At 38.9% G+C, this 14,731-nt stretch overlaps 1 protein-coding gene and 1 non-coding gene across 2 annotated transcripts in view; one reads left to right on the forward strand and one right to left on the reverse strand.

Moving 5' to 3' along the window:
• The window catches only part of NR6A1 (nuclear receptor subfamily 6 group A member 1), a 218,897-nt gene that overhangs the window by 91,496 nt on the left and 112,670 nt on the right, over nucleotides 1–14,731 (reverse strand). The gene's annotated exons all lie outside the window — the stretch shown is intronic.
• On the forward strand, nucleotides 5,908–5,980 carry TRNAG-CCC (transfer RNA glycine (anticodon CCC)). Its single transcript has one exon. It is a non-coding gene; the product is annotated as a tRNA-Gly (tRNA).

Raw genomic sequence — 14,731 nt, forward strand, 5'->3', positions numbered from 1 at the left:
CAAAAGGAATGGGGAAATTATTTTCAGGGCTCACAAGAGCCAGGAATAGCTCTTGTTCTCACCAGCCAGAGTGAAAAATGTTCAAGATTAGAGAATATATTTCCTGAAATCCTGATTAGTATTCATATATCCCTGACAACTGGCCTTCAGGTATTCCCCTAAAAGCACTGATTGTTTTCTTAAGTTACCTATTGCCGTATTCAATTCATACAGGATAGAATCTAAGACAGGTTGTGATGGTTGGTTTGTGAGATGAGATATGGATTATAAAGTCAAGAGGAGCCAGGGCTTACCTGGTGGCACAGTGGTTAAGAATCCGCCTGCCAATGCAGGGGACACAGGTTCAAGCCCTGGTCAGGGAAGATCCCATGTGCCACGGAGCAACTAAGCCCATGAGCCACAACTACTGAGCCTGTGCTCTAGAGCCCACAAGCCACAAATTCTGAGCCCGTCTGCCACAACTACTGAAGCCCACACGCCTGGAGCCGATGCTCCGCAACGAGAAGCCACCACGAGAAGCCTGCGCACCGCAAGGAAGAGTAGCCCCTGCAAGCCACAACTAGAGAAAGCCCGCACACCCAATGCAGCCAAAAATTAATTAATTAATTAAAAAAAAAAAAAAAAAAAAAAAGAGGAGCCAAAGAGATAAATCCAACAGCTAGAGAGAACAGACCCTAAAACTTTGCCTCAGGATCATCTTGACTTGGACAAAGTCTACCACTATAAGCAGAATTCCCCTTTGCAAATTAGCACAAAAATGACTGTAAAGATAACAATATCATAATCCCTCTTAAATGAACTGGTCACCACAATGAAATTCTCCTTTTCTTCTTGGATATTTTTCAAGCCTCTACAACTCTGCCCAAAGCCAACCTTCCCATTCACCATATCTTCTTTGCAAGAGACACCCAAATGCATTAAAGCAATCCTTTTGAGCATATTCCTGGAAAACAACTCTGTACAATCTTACTTGACCTTTTGGTACTAATGAAATAATTATTAATTTGAAGTCTGATATTGCCCTTTTAATGGTGTTTTCTCAGTCTTGGTGAAGTTCACCTTTCACACAAATAAGATACTTGAATTCCACTGAACATCTCTGTTCAGATCAAGTTATTACAAAGTTGGGAAACTTAGATCCTTTATCATATAACATTGAGAATTCTCAAATACAGTGTAAAAAGAATCTGATAACTTTCCAGGCTAAGACACTGCAGTGCCATTATTTTAATGACCTACTAAAACGAGAAATTACACAAAAAGAAAATGGGTAGGGTACTTTTTACAGTAAGTACTTCACTATAAGAGTCACAGTGGTATGAAAATCGACACTCAGGGACTTCCCTGGCGGTCCAGTGGTTAAGACTTCGCCTTCCAATGCAGGGGGTACAGGTTTGATCCTTGATCAGGGAGCTAAGATCCCACATGCCTCCTAGCCAAAAAATCAAAACAAAAAACAGAAGCAATATTGTAACAAATCAATAAAGACTTTTAAAAAAATGGCCCACATCAAAAAAAAAATCTTAAAAAAAGAAAGAAAATCAACACTCAGCAAAAGGAAAATGCATGATAGACCTCAGAGAGGCAGCTGGTGACAGGCATATAGTTGGGGTTCTGGAATGGGAGCCAGGTACAGAACTGGAGGCAAAATCCTGGTCTATTAAAGACTCACCCAGCTCCTTTAAAATTCTAAATGTATATGTGGAGAATTCTACAAAGGCCTGACACTGGAAACTGTAAAAGGTTATCAGGCAAGCAGCAACACAATATTTATTCCAACTTCAGGAAAGCACTATTTCATTAACTTCTAGTTATCCCAACCTTCCAACCCTCTCTGTCCTCCCACAAAACACCTAAGAAACATTTGTGAGGCATATTGGTTTTGTTTATTTCAGGAGGATGCAAAAGTGTGCATGCAGATGCTGAGCCACAAATCTTTTTTAAAGAGATGAACAACAGAAGAATGATTATACATTAACAGTCAAATGTTCTTGGAATTTGGATAACTAAAAAGAGCCGTAGCTAGAATAACTGGAGCCAGAAAAATCTCCATCACTTATTACTTATATAATCTTAATTTCCTCACTCATAAAATGGGGATAATTATACCTGTCCTAACTGAAAAGTGTCCTAACTGAAAAGTGTTCTGAGGAACCAATTAGAACGTGTGTGGAAACATTTTATAAACAGAAGTGTCAAACAGTTATTATTTTTAGTAAAAATAACATGTACTTAAAAAAAAAAAAGTTAAGAAAAGGACAAATACAATTGGAGCAGAAGGGAGAAGAGAACACCACCCTGGTCCCAAGTCTATAATCCCAAAGTAATCATTACCAAAAGGGCATATTGATTTCGTTTTTATTATCTTTCTGAATTAAAAATTCATTATTTTTCCTTAGGCAGTAAAATGTGTTGACAGCTCATGAAACAGGAATTTCATGAGCTACAAAAGAGCTAATCACATATACAAAAAATGGACTGGAAAATCATTAGAATAAAAAATGAGAATAATGTATTTCTTTACTATTGCGGGGAGGGAAAGTCTACATAACATAAAACCCAGACATCATTAAGGAAAAGACGACTGTATTTGCGTTTACATAAATGTCTAACTTCTGAAAGGCAAAGACACCCAAACACACACACACACACACACACACACACACACACACACACTATTTATAAACATAAAGAAATCCTACAAATAAGGATTAAGTACTATTTCTTATCCATCAAATTGGCAAAAAATTTAAAATGCTGAGAATATTTCAGTGCTGGAAAAGGCTTGAGAAAATGAGTATGCTTATACAATGTTGATAGTTGATACACAGCTTAAATACAACTTACAGTATCTATCAACATTTAAACTGTGCACACTTTTTGACCCAAAGATCCCTCTTTTACTCCTCTATCTTACAGAAATACTTATGGTTTACAAAGATATACATATAAGGATGATCACTGGAATATGCTACAATTTTTAAAAGCTGGAAGAAACTCAAATATTCATCAATATAGGAAAAGCCAAGAAATGGGGAAATGATTAAGGAGATAAGAAACCAGACTTTTTAGACCTTACTCAGTCATTTTGCAAGACTCATTCTGGATTTTAGTCAGGATGTCATTAGTGGGCTACTCCCCCTGTGCTAAACCCACAGCCAAAAATCAAGTGGTTGATCAAAACCTGCTCAACCAGACAGCTGCTTCCAGAGCCTAGGGGCCGTAGGCTCTAGTCCAGGCTTAGACTGAGAAAGGATAATAAACAATCTATCCTATCACATCTGGAATGATGTCTTCCTCAGAGATGAGCACAGGGCCTGACAGGGATTGTTTGAGAAACAGGGCTGATCCTGAACTTGCACGACCCCGAGAGTGAATGTTGTCTTAAATTTTGTACTATAGGTATCGCATTTGCCTCATTCTAGTCCTGCTGTTGAAAACTGAGCAATTTACTTGTTAAATGAAAAGGATCAAGATATATGAGTCAATACTTTTTATTCTCATCCAAATGTTATGTAATGAGGTGCTTAGTTTTAGAAAACAGAAGTTGTGGTTTGTCAAAAGGCTCCTTTCCCTCCTTATGGTTCTTTACAAAAAGAAAATCTCAGAAATATCATAACCTGTAGGTTGTCACCATCCTACTGGGCATCATTTGAGGTAGAGACCTATACCAAGGAGGCAAGTCAGTCTCCCATCAAATCATACAAAGTAATGTCTACACTCTATGTGGCCTCCTATATTATAAAAGAGACTACAGGTGAAAAGCCTGCCTAGGAAGTTCCTGTCACAACTGGGGTACCTGTTTTAGTCAGCTGCTACCTAAGGCACCACTTTATTGTCCTAGAAAATCAGGTCTGAGGGAGGACCACGCATCATAGAAATGTTTGTAGCAGGCCACTCAAATGTCAAGTATTTGTTTCAGGAGAAAATACAGATATACAGCAACACTAAAGAAACACTGGGCATACTGTTTTACTAACAGTATTAATGAAATATCAAAGGAGATCATCCTAGCTTTGACAACTAGTCTTGAGGATTCCAAATTAGCCATTATCCTACATAAGAAATATAATATTTCCCATGGCTGCAATTGCTATATTCTGCTTGCTTTTTGTTTTGTGATAAATATTTTCATTCTTCTATGTTGTCTTTACACAGCCAATTTTAGCTCCTGTAAGTACAATCCCGAGTGCTGGACACCTAGGTTTTATTCTTTTGCCACAATAGATATTACAATGAAAGTCTCTGTACTATTCTAGTGATTGATGAATTATTCTCACAGCAGAAAGATTTAGGACCGTTTCATGAAACTGGAGACTAGAGAGCTTTATGACTCTGGCTCTATATAGCCTTGTCAGTTCCTCTAGTGATCAGATCCATCTAAACTGCTGTGGGTATCATACAGTCCACCAGCAGAGGGCAGCATCCCCCAGACGAACAGGGCCTAGGGATGAGACACCAAGCATGGAGAGTGGAGAGGAAAGGGATAGTCAGAAGACAAAGGCAAAATCTACAGGAAAATTCTAACCAGGGTTCCCAGTATCTGAGAGATGTGGTAAGCTCTGGCTCCTGCAAGACAACTGGGGATCATCCACAACTAGCAACATCCAACACTCTTGTGTCCTTGATTCCTTTACTGGAACCAGGATGGAAAAGCAACCTCCCCCTAAACAGGTATATACAGCGCTATATACTGGCCACAGAGACCATGCCAACTTGGATTCTGCCAACAACAGAAATGACTAGAGCCTTCCTTACCTCTGGAGAGACTACAAAAGGATAGCATTAGGCTGTTGGCCTCACTCTGGCAGTTTCCACTGAAGGAAAGAATGGAAATGGTAAGCACACGTATCTATCCCAGATGTCCAAGTTCTCATCTCCCTTCTTGGCTTCACTTTAAAGTGAGTTGGGGGTAAAGACGCAAACCTACTAGAGGACAGACTTGAGGACACGGGGAGGGGGAAGGGTAAGCTGGGACAAAGTGAGGGAGTGACATGGACGTATATACACTACCAAATGTAAAACCGATAGCTAGTGGGAAGCAGCCGCATAGCACAGGGAGATCAGCTCAGTGCTTTGTGACCACCTAGAGGGGTGGGATAGGGAGGGTGGGAGGGAGGGAGATGCAAGAGGGAAGAGATGGGGATATATATATATGTATAGCTGATTCACTTTGTTATAAAGCAGAAACTAACACACCATTGTAAAGCAATTATACTCCAATAAAGATGTTAAAAAAAATAAAGTGAGTTGGGGGGCAAGACAAGGATAGTGTAGGCAGCAATGAGGTGAAAGGTAACCAGCAGGCCAGAGCAGTTAGGGAACAGGCCTAAGAAAATGGAAATGGCTGTGACTGAAAAGTCTTAGTGTTCATTTTAAATCATCAACCAAGTAAGTCAACCTAAATTAATCTGAATTACAGTTTGGGCTACTCCAATATTGCATCTCTTGAGAGACTAGATAAATGCCAAATCCTTACCTATCAAAAGGCTGGAAACTACTTAAATTTACCAGCTATTCACCACTGCCCTTCACTGATATGTTAACTTCTCTCTAGAATGTTTATATGATTGATAACATATAACCACATTACAGAGATAATGACGAAACACTGATGAGGCTGGAAAAACAGGCTCTCATATGCTGATTACAAGGGTGAGGGAGTTGGAGGGGGTTATTTACCACCTTCTGTGCGGGGGTGGGGTGGGGGGGGTGGTATTTAACAGCACCAAAATTTCCACTTTCATTTGGAAATTTCACTTCTAGGACTTAAGGCCAAAAAAGTAACACAAGTAAGCAAAGTATTATACAAGGATATTTGCTGCAGCCCTATTCATAATAGAGAAGGAAAATAAACAGCAACCAAATGTCTACTAATAAAAGACGAATTAAACAAATTCTGGCGCTTCCCTGGTGGCGCAGTGGATAAGACTCTGCACTCCCAATGCAGGGGGCCCAGGTTCAATACCTGGTCAGGGAACTAGATCCCACGTGCACGCTGCAACTAAGAGTTCACATGCCACAACTAAGGAGCCCTCCTGCTGCAACTAAGGAGCCCACATGCCACAACTAAGGAGCTGGTGAGCCACAACTAAGGTGCCTGCCTGTGCAACTAAGACCTGGTAGAACCTAAATATATATATATTTTAAAAAAATCCTGGCATATGTATTCATGAAACCATAAAAATAATTAGATCTATAAATCCTACCATGGAATAATCTGTAAGACAAATTAAGTGAAATAAAACAAGCTACAGAATAAAATAAGTATATAATTTTTGTTTTTAAAAAACTGCATATTTTGGAAAGTCTGGAAGAACGTACACCAGAATGCCCAAGTTCAAATTCTGGCTCTTCCACTTACTAGAAAAGCGATTTTACATTTAGTCCTTCAACTTCAGTGTTCTCATCCATAAAATAAAGAAAAATAGTATCAACTTAAAAGGATTACTTCATATGTATGCTATATGAAATAACTGAATTGAATTAAATATGTAAGGTAACAATGCCTGGCATACAGTAAATGCTCAAAACACTAAGATGATGATGATTATTATTATTACCATCGCCACCCCTGGAAAGTGTAATTAGGGAGGTGACTCATTTACCAAGTTTCATACTTCCATATATAAAGAATTTTTCAGAACAAGCATGTATTACTTTTATAATTAAAAGATACATCTTTATACTCAAGAGAAATGAAAACATGTCCACACAAAGACTTGTATGTGAATGTTCACAGCAGCATTATTCATAATAATAAAAAATTGGAAATAACCTAAATGTCCATCAACTGGTGGACTAAACAAAACAACTATACAAAAATGACTCAACAAAATGTATGGTATATCCATATAATGGAATGCTATTCAGAAATAGAACTACTCATATATACTATGACATGAACAAACCTCCAAACCATCATGCTAAGTGAAAGAAGCAAGACAGAGAGAACACATATTGTATGATTCCATTTAGATAAAATGTCCAGAAAGGGCAAATCTATAGAGGCAGATAGTAGATTAGGGATTGCCTGGATCAGGAGTTGGGAATAGGACTAACAGTTAAGGGACACAAGTGATCTTACGGGGATGATGAAAATGTTCTAAAACTGATTTATGGTAATGGTTACACAACTTGGGTAAATTTACTAGATATCACTAAATTGCACAGAGTAAAATATGCCTCAATGAAGTTGTTGAAACAAAAAAAGAGTTGGAAAAAGATATCCTTGAAAAACATGCATTATTCTATGCTCATACAATGCTTTGCCCCTTGGAAAAGGACTTTCACATGCATTATCCTATTTGACCCTCATAAGAATCATGTGAGGCAGAGTAAGGACCATGCCCTTTGAAGAGAAAAGGAAAATAATGTTCAGAGAAGTTAACATAACTAGCCCATAGCCACTGCAGCATGTAAAGCAACTGGAGCCCAGCTCCTAAACATAACTAACTCAATACAAGTGGCAGCAGAAATGTGCCAAGCCTGCAAGATCCAGGGATAGTCACCAAACAGTGATCACACTTCAGATGAATACTGAAGGACAGAGGCTTTAAAACTTTTTAAAACTTTTTGAATAAGTGTGCATTTAAGAAATTTTATACACTCCGCTAAAAGTGAGATCATTACAGACCAATTCCCAGAAGCAACAAGATATTTCCTTTTCAGTAGCTCATAAAATGCTCAGCACACAACTGGGATTCAATATATGATTCTGACATCTATGGAAAATAATTATAAATTTTAAAAGGCTTTATTTGAATATTATTCTAAATGTATCCTGCATTTTGTTTTGTATAGAAAAACTGGGGAGAAATGACAAGAGACAAAATTCAAACCATAAGCCATATGGAAGATTCTCTCTCTCTCTCTCTTTTTTTTTTTTGTTTGCCAGATGGTTACTTTTTGGCAACCATTTTGCTAAAAAGTATAAAAGGCCACCTTCATCTGCAGTCACCACAGGCTTTCCCAGCATCAGGCAAGGAACTAAGAAAACAAAAACAATGAAAACCTAGTACGATCAACCAATAATTTCCCCACAGCTTTCTCTTACTGACTAGGTGCAGAGAACTACCTAGTAGGAAAGAACTGGTTCTGTGTGAAAAATCCTGTGTCTGTCACACTAAATAGGGTTGATAATGTGGTTGATATTGCTCACTCACATTGGAAAAATAAGCTCAGGCAGGCAAAATGTCAAAGTTTCTTAGCATTTTCTGTTGATCACAGCTAAAAAGATCAAGACTCCTTGAACTGTTAACTAAAACACCTTGCACTAAACCTTGACAACTGAGATTATTTTACCTAATCACGGTCTCTGAAAAGAAATGCCTAGAGATAACTGATAAACTAGAAAAGATATAATATCAGCAAGTTATAAATCTTGGACCATTATAACATATTTGGGATTTACTTTTGTCTTTACACCTGACATTATATTCTTTAGGATTTGGGCACCTAACAGAAGGTAAAGACTATCAGGGGAAAAGCCACAAGCCACAAACAAACAGGGTTTTGGAATTCTAGGCAGACCAAGAAAAGCACTAGAAAACCTGACAAAAAAACCTGAGCTCAACTCTGGCTCCTGAGGCCTTCTCATAGACACACAGATCCAGAACAAGCAAGGCACAATGTACAAGTGGGCTCAATTTTTACATGATTTTATGCACAGACAAAGAGACCTTAGAAAATAGTTCATAAATCCATGGTTGTTGGGGGTAGTACCTCAGAAGATTCACTGTGATATAACTATAGAATCTTAACAAGGGGGCTATGAGCCCAACACCAGGCAGAGAGTACTTCTAAAAGGTCCAGAAACACATTTCCTGTTGCAGTCTGCCAAATAAAAGGTCTGTCTCTATAGGTTGTGGCAGGATTTTCTTTGCCCCTCTTAGCAGTCAGCCCTCTGCAGAGATGGTGGCATGACAAGAAAAAGAATTGTCAAAATGAAGTGAACTGAAGGTAAGTATACAATGGCAGGGTATTAAGACTATCTTTGGTTGGTCAGTTCTGAGTTGTTAGAGGATTTCAGAGTGGGGATGGGAACAGGGATGGGGGCTGGGAGATGGATGGCAGCTCAGGCAAGCCAAGAGCCACGAATGAAAGGTGAGTCCCTTCACATGACCAAGAGCAATAATCTATACCTTGTGAGTCCAATTTTTTAGAAGCATAACACTGTCTTAATTTCCCCTTCCTACTGCCTGAGTACTAAGTAAAGAAACCCTAGTTTAATTTTTTTAGCCCTACCTCAGCTATACTATGGGGTCTTGAGGGATAAACCATTGATCTCTGCTTAAACTAGAGATCTGAAGAACAGATGTCTAGCCCCCTACTGAGGCCTGTTTGGTAGACAACTTAAGCCCCCTGGCCCCACACACATACCCTCCCACTCCATACTTTTTCTTCTACCCTTACTGGGTCCTGACTTACGCCTGGCACCAGTGCTAAATGTTTTATGTGTATCATCTTACCAAAATCTCATAAGAAGTCTGGAAATACGCTTATTATCCTAATTTTAGAAATAAAAACACTGAGTCTTAGAGAGGTTAGGTAAATTGCCCAAGGTCAAACAGCTCATAAAGAGCAAAGCTAAAATACGAACCCAGGAATGTCTGAGTACTAAAGGCACAAGCTCTTAACTACCCTGCCATAGCAGTGGCAGCAATTAGTAAAAGACCTCAAGGGTATGGTTACTTACAGGGGAGAGAGCTGAACTACTTGTGAAGATTTCCTTCCAGGCAAATATGGAAGTTCTATCTTTCTTGAGGGTTGTGGCAGTTGCCTCATACATGGTGGCAGCAGTGGGATCATGGATACAGGTTATCTAGGCTAGCAAATCTGTCCTCAGACAGATGAGAGTATTACCTTCTGCCTTTTTCTAGGTTGATTTTCTAATACCAAGTTGCATATTGATAAGACTCCTTTTTTATTTCATTCCCTCTCCAAATAGGTAATACCCCAATTCATTTCATATTAGGTATCTTCTTTTCAAAATCCCTGTTGGCATCATGCCCCGGCCCAGCCTGGAGATGTGTAGGGACAAAATGCTGGGATGGGTTATCCTCGGACACACCAACTACCTACATAAGAACATGAGGCTGTTTCCCAAAAGCACTAAAATCAAGAAAGTAGATCCCCTGACACAATAGTTTCTCCAAACAACATGAAACAACTCTTTGAGATATCAAATATTGTTCAGTCAAACCTTGTGATTTGAGCCTTGCTATTGGTTGAGTCCCTGCAGTTTGTGCAGTGCCCGGGGTTTTGCTCCAAATCCATCACATTGCATTAGTGCCCTTCCTCCTCACTGCCTACAGAAATAACAGTCTTGAACATGGCATTTGTCCTGCTCTAATTACTTTTTGACATTATTCTTTCTGCTGCCAACGTCCTCCCTCCCTCTTTCTTTCTTCCTTTCTGCCTTAGGGCATCATTAGAATCATCTGAAAAGATCTTTAGGTTCCACCGGTATATATTTTTTTAACTTTTTAATCACAAAATGGTTCCAAGGAGGAGTATGATAGTTCCAAGAAGAAAAGCCACCAGATTCTCAAAACCATTTCCAGAATTTCCCAGCTAGCACAGAGAGAATGGCCAAGAGGAAAATGTCCAGGTTTGAAGTACCTGGACAAATTGTAGCTCTGCCACTCACTAGCTGTGAGACCTTGGGCAAGTCTGATAATCTGTCTCAGTCTTAGTGCTCTATTCAGACAAGTGGAGTTATATCTGATAACCTAACAAGAGCTTCTATGAAGGTCAACTGAGATAATGCATGTGAAAATACTTTGGAAAGGACTGCAGTTGTATTATTATTAAGAGACACAAAAGCAATGACCAATATTGATAAGAATCTCTAAGTCTTTTGTTTTTCATTAAACTTAGTGTGGAGTGACTCAGCAGAGCCGAGCCAAGCCACCCTTTCCAGGTCCATGCCACTGAGCTAGTGGGGATGGGAGGAGGATTTTGGGGCATAGGTGGGCGTCCCTAGACCTGGTGTCTGATCTTTTTTCGTGACCCAGGAAAACTCCTGATCCTTCTCCGGCCCTGAGTTTCCCTTCTGTACAGTAGAGATAAAGATAAACATGCCCAGGGGTAGTCCTGAGACAAGATAGTACTAGTTAGTAGGAAGAGCATGGGGCTTTTTGGAGTTTGACAGCTCAGGGTGCGAATCCCACCCCCTAATAAGCTAGCTGTAAGATCCTGGCCAATCCCTAAATCCTCAAATGTCAAAGCAGAGAAGGATTTTACCTCCATCTCTCAGGCTGCGACTGTGAAATGAGACAACGTACACAAATGTGGGGACGGGGCGGGGGGCGGGGGGCCAGGGAACAAAAAAGAAAAAAAAAAAAAACTTAGTGTGATGGTTAGTTTTACATGTCAACATGGCTGGGCCATCAGATCAAACATTTGGTCAAATATTACTCTGGGTATTTCCATGAAGGTGTTTTTGAATGAAATTAAGATTTAAATTGGTGGACTCTGAATACAGCAGATTGCCCTCAATAATGTGGTTGGGCCTCATCCACATTATTGAAGACCTGAAGAGAACAAAAAGACTGGCCCTCCACTGAGCAAGATATACTCCAGGAGACTGCCTTTGGACTTGAACTGGAACATCAGCTCTCCTGGGTCTGTCAGCCTTCAGACTGGAACTGCAGCGCTGACTTTCCTGGGTCTCCAACCTGCTGGCCCACCCTGCAGATTCTGGACTTGTAAGCTTCCATAATTATGTGAGCCAAATTCGCTACAATAAATCTTTAGTTATCTATCTACATATACATACAAACACACACACATACCCCATACTGGTTCTGTTCCTCTGGAGAATCCTGACTAATATATCTAGGACTTAGTTTTGTTTAGGATTCACAAGGACCATCCTATGCTCTAATAATAAGGGACAGAAACATCATGGATGCAATAAATCCACAGGTTTATCTCCAGAGCTCTCTTTGCTTCAGGATGACAGATCCTGATTTATAAATTACATATGTTCCCAAAGTCACTTTTAAGCCAGCTGCCTGGAACTTAAAAGGCTTTTTTTCCTCAATAATAAAATGGAGCTTAAAGACAAAGGATTGAGAAGCTATCCTTATACGAGTGATTAACACAGTGATTAATATATGTTTGTTAGATAAGTGCAAGAATCAATTTGGTTCTATTTAGAAAATACTTTTGGAAGAAAAGAATACAACATTTATTAAACCCTTCTCATGTGTTAAGTAAGCACTGTACTGGGTGTTTCACATATATTGTTTTATTCAACCTTAATACCTGTAGTACAAAGACAATGTTTCCCATTTCTGCAAATGACAAACTGAGCTCTGAAAGATGAGACAATTTTGGCATAGGTCAAACAAAACTAGAATGTGGTAAAGCTGAGATCAGACTGACTCCATCAACCCATCTCAGACTGTAGGACAGACATACTGAACAGTCTCTACCTTTATACATTAAAAAAAGAAAAAAAAGTAGGGGTGATGAACTATGACAGACATGTTTCCCTTCCTCCACTCATTCCTAGATGTGGGATGGCAAAAAAAAGCACAAAAGGTAGAAAATAAGAAGCACTGGGTAAAGCAGGCTTTGGAAATCTACAGGCTGAGGGGTTTTCAGCAATGTCAATGTGAGCACTATCATTATAGCGAAAGATTGGATGTAAAGAGCAATGTCTTGGCAAACAAGAGTGAGGGTTTTGGTTTTTATTTTTTTAAAGAAAGCAATAGAAAATGCAGTGGTCCCAATGAACTGTAAATGTAGATGGGGGAAAGATGGTTTGTGAGGTGGGAGGAATCTGTTTGGTCTTTGTTGTTAATCTTAACAAGCCAGCACATCCTCTTTGTGCTGACGGCCTCAGGTCCAAGTGATAAGTCAAGCCAAAGCCAAGCCAAAGAGGTCTCTGTCTCCTGCAGCGCTTCCCTTTTCACATCTCAGATGGCCTTCCAGGATCCATCCTTAATTCACATTCTTTCTGCCCCAAATGCACACATGTAACAGGGAAAACTAATTTCACATTTTGTATTGTTGTACATAGCCTGCCAACCAAGGACAGGAACCGGCAGAATGATAAGCAATGAAACAAGAATTGTTTGCTATTAAGCCAAACAAGGTTCATTTCAACTACATTAAAATAGGCCAAGTAGACCAACTGCATGAGAAGATATTTTCCTGCAACAAAGTGTGACAGCAGGTTATTTAAACATAATTACTGTTGGAATTACATCACTGATAAAATGTTGCAACTCCAGTAGTTGCAAAACATACTCCTTCATCTTGATTGTAAAAAATATCCACTTATAACCATGACTTCAGAATAACTCTGTAAGAAGGTATCATTACCCCACTTTATCAGTGAAGAAACTGAGGCTCAGAATGGTAGTCAAATGCTTAAGTGGTCAGAGCTAGGATCTGACTCTAAGTTTTGAGTGTTTTTTTCCTTTCTCAAGTCAATTTCCCAAAGCTATCAAGGTCTTGTTTTATTAGGCCTCTCACTTTCTTGAGGTGTCTTGCTTCTAAGGACACTGTCAGATAAACACTACTGCAGTTGTAGTGTCTTAGACATTCCAATCTAAAGAACAACAAAGTCATGCCTGCCAAGTTCTAAATCATTTAGCGTGGTTTTTCTAGATAATGTAGTCATTGGCACAGGAAGATTAACCTCCAATGATACCGATTTTTTTTTCCTCCAAAATTTTGGGCAACTTGATCTCGTTAATCATTTGTGAAACTGTAAACATTTTGTGAACTAAAAGCAAGAACATTTTCCAGATGAACATTTGAGATGCTAAAGTAGTATGCCACGTTTTCTAAATTTTTTCATTTGTGTAATCAAAAGTGACAGAACCTGCAAAATAATAGTTCTAAATCAAAATGAATATTTATAAACACATAGCTGTATGTGAATTCTATTTTATGGTTTTTTAGTCTATTTTAGGTACAAATACCTACATAAAATCCCCAATTACATTTTGAATTATTATACCTTTCAGAACTTAGCCATTCCAGTTCTACCAATCAGCTTCTTCTTAAACCTAGTACAGGCTGCACACTGAAGGGGAAAGCACACGGATTCTGAGATCAGACAGATCTGGGTTCCAATTCTTGCTCTACTATTTCATACTTTTGACAAGTTACTCAATTGCTTGGAGTCTCACAGCTTTCTCGTACAAAACAGGGATACCATCCCTTAACCTTTAATGGTTATTGTAACATATAAAATAAATGAACTACTGTATCAGGCAAGCTCAGCTCCTGGGATACAGATGGTGTTCAATGAATGCCAATAGGTGCTTAATGAATGCTGTCATAAATTATTTTTAAAACCCTATAAGGAATATGTCTATTGTTCCTCCTATGACCCAGAGAAAGGGAAATGAAAATTATTGATATGACATAAAGTAAAAACTTATTTTCACTTCTAGTATTTCTAGCATTTCAGCATTTATTTCTCCTGAATTTGTTAGAATACAGTTGTAACTGGAAGTGGAATTTAAGATGAAATATTTGGATAAAGGAGTCTACATTAGTTGATTAAATTCAAAAATTTAAATATAGTGTGTATTAAATAGTCTCCAAATTGCTACAAAGCAAAACCATTTTCTACACAGCTTGCATTTCTGCAGCATAGCTTTGAAAGAAACCACTCTGTAATCCCACAGATTATGTCTAAAAATAGGATGATAAGGCCAGCTGTCAGATGCATACGTTGTAGGGAAAATGGGGCCATGAATCT

Source organism: Lipotes vexillifer, unplaced genomic scaffold, assembly GCF_000442215.2.
Source record: "Lipotes vexillifer unplaced genomic scaffold, Lipotes_vexillifer_v1.1 scaffold890, whole genome shotgun sequence".
NCBI classification, from domain to species: domain Eukaryota; kingdom Metazoa; phylum Chordata; class Mammalia; order Artiodactyla; family Lipotidae; genus Lipotes; species Lipotes vexillifer.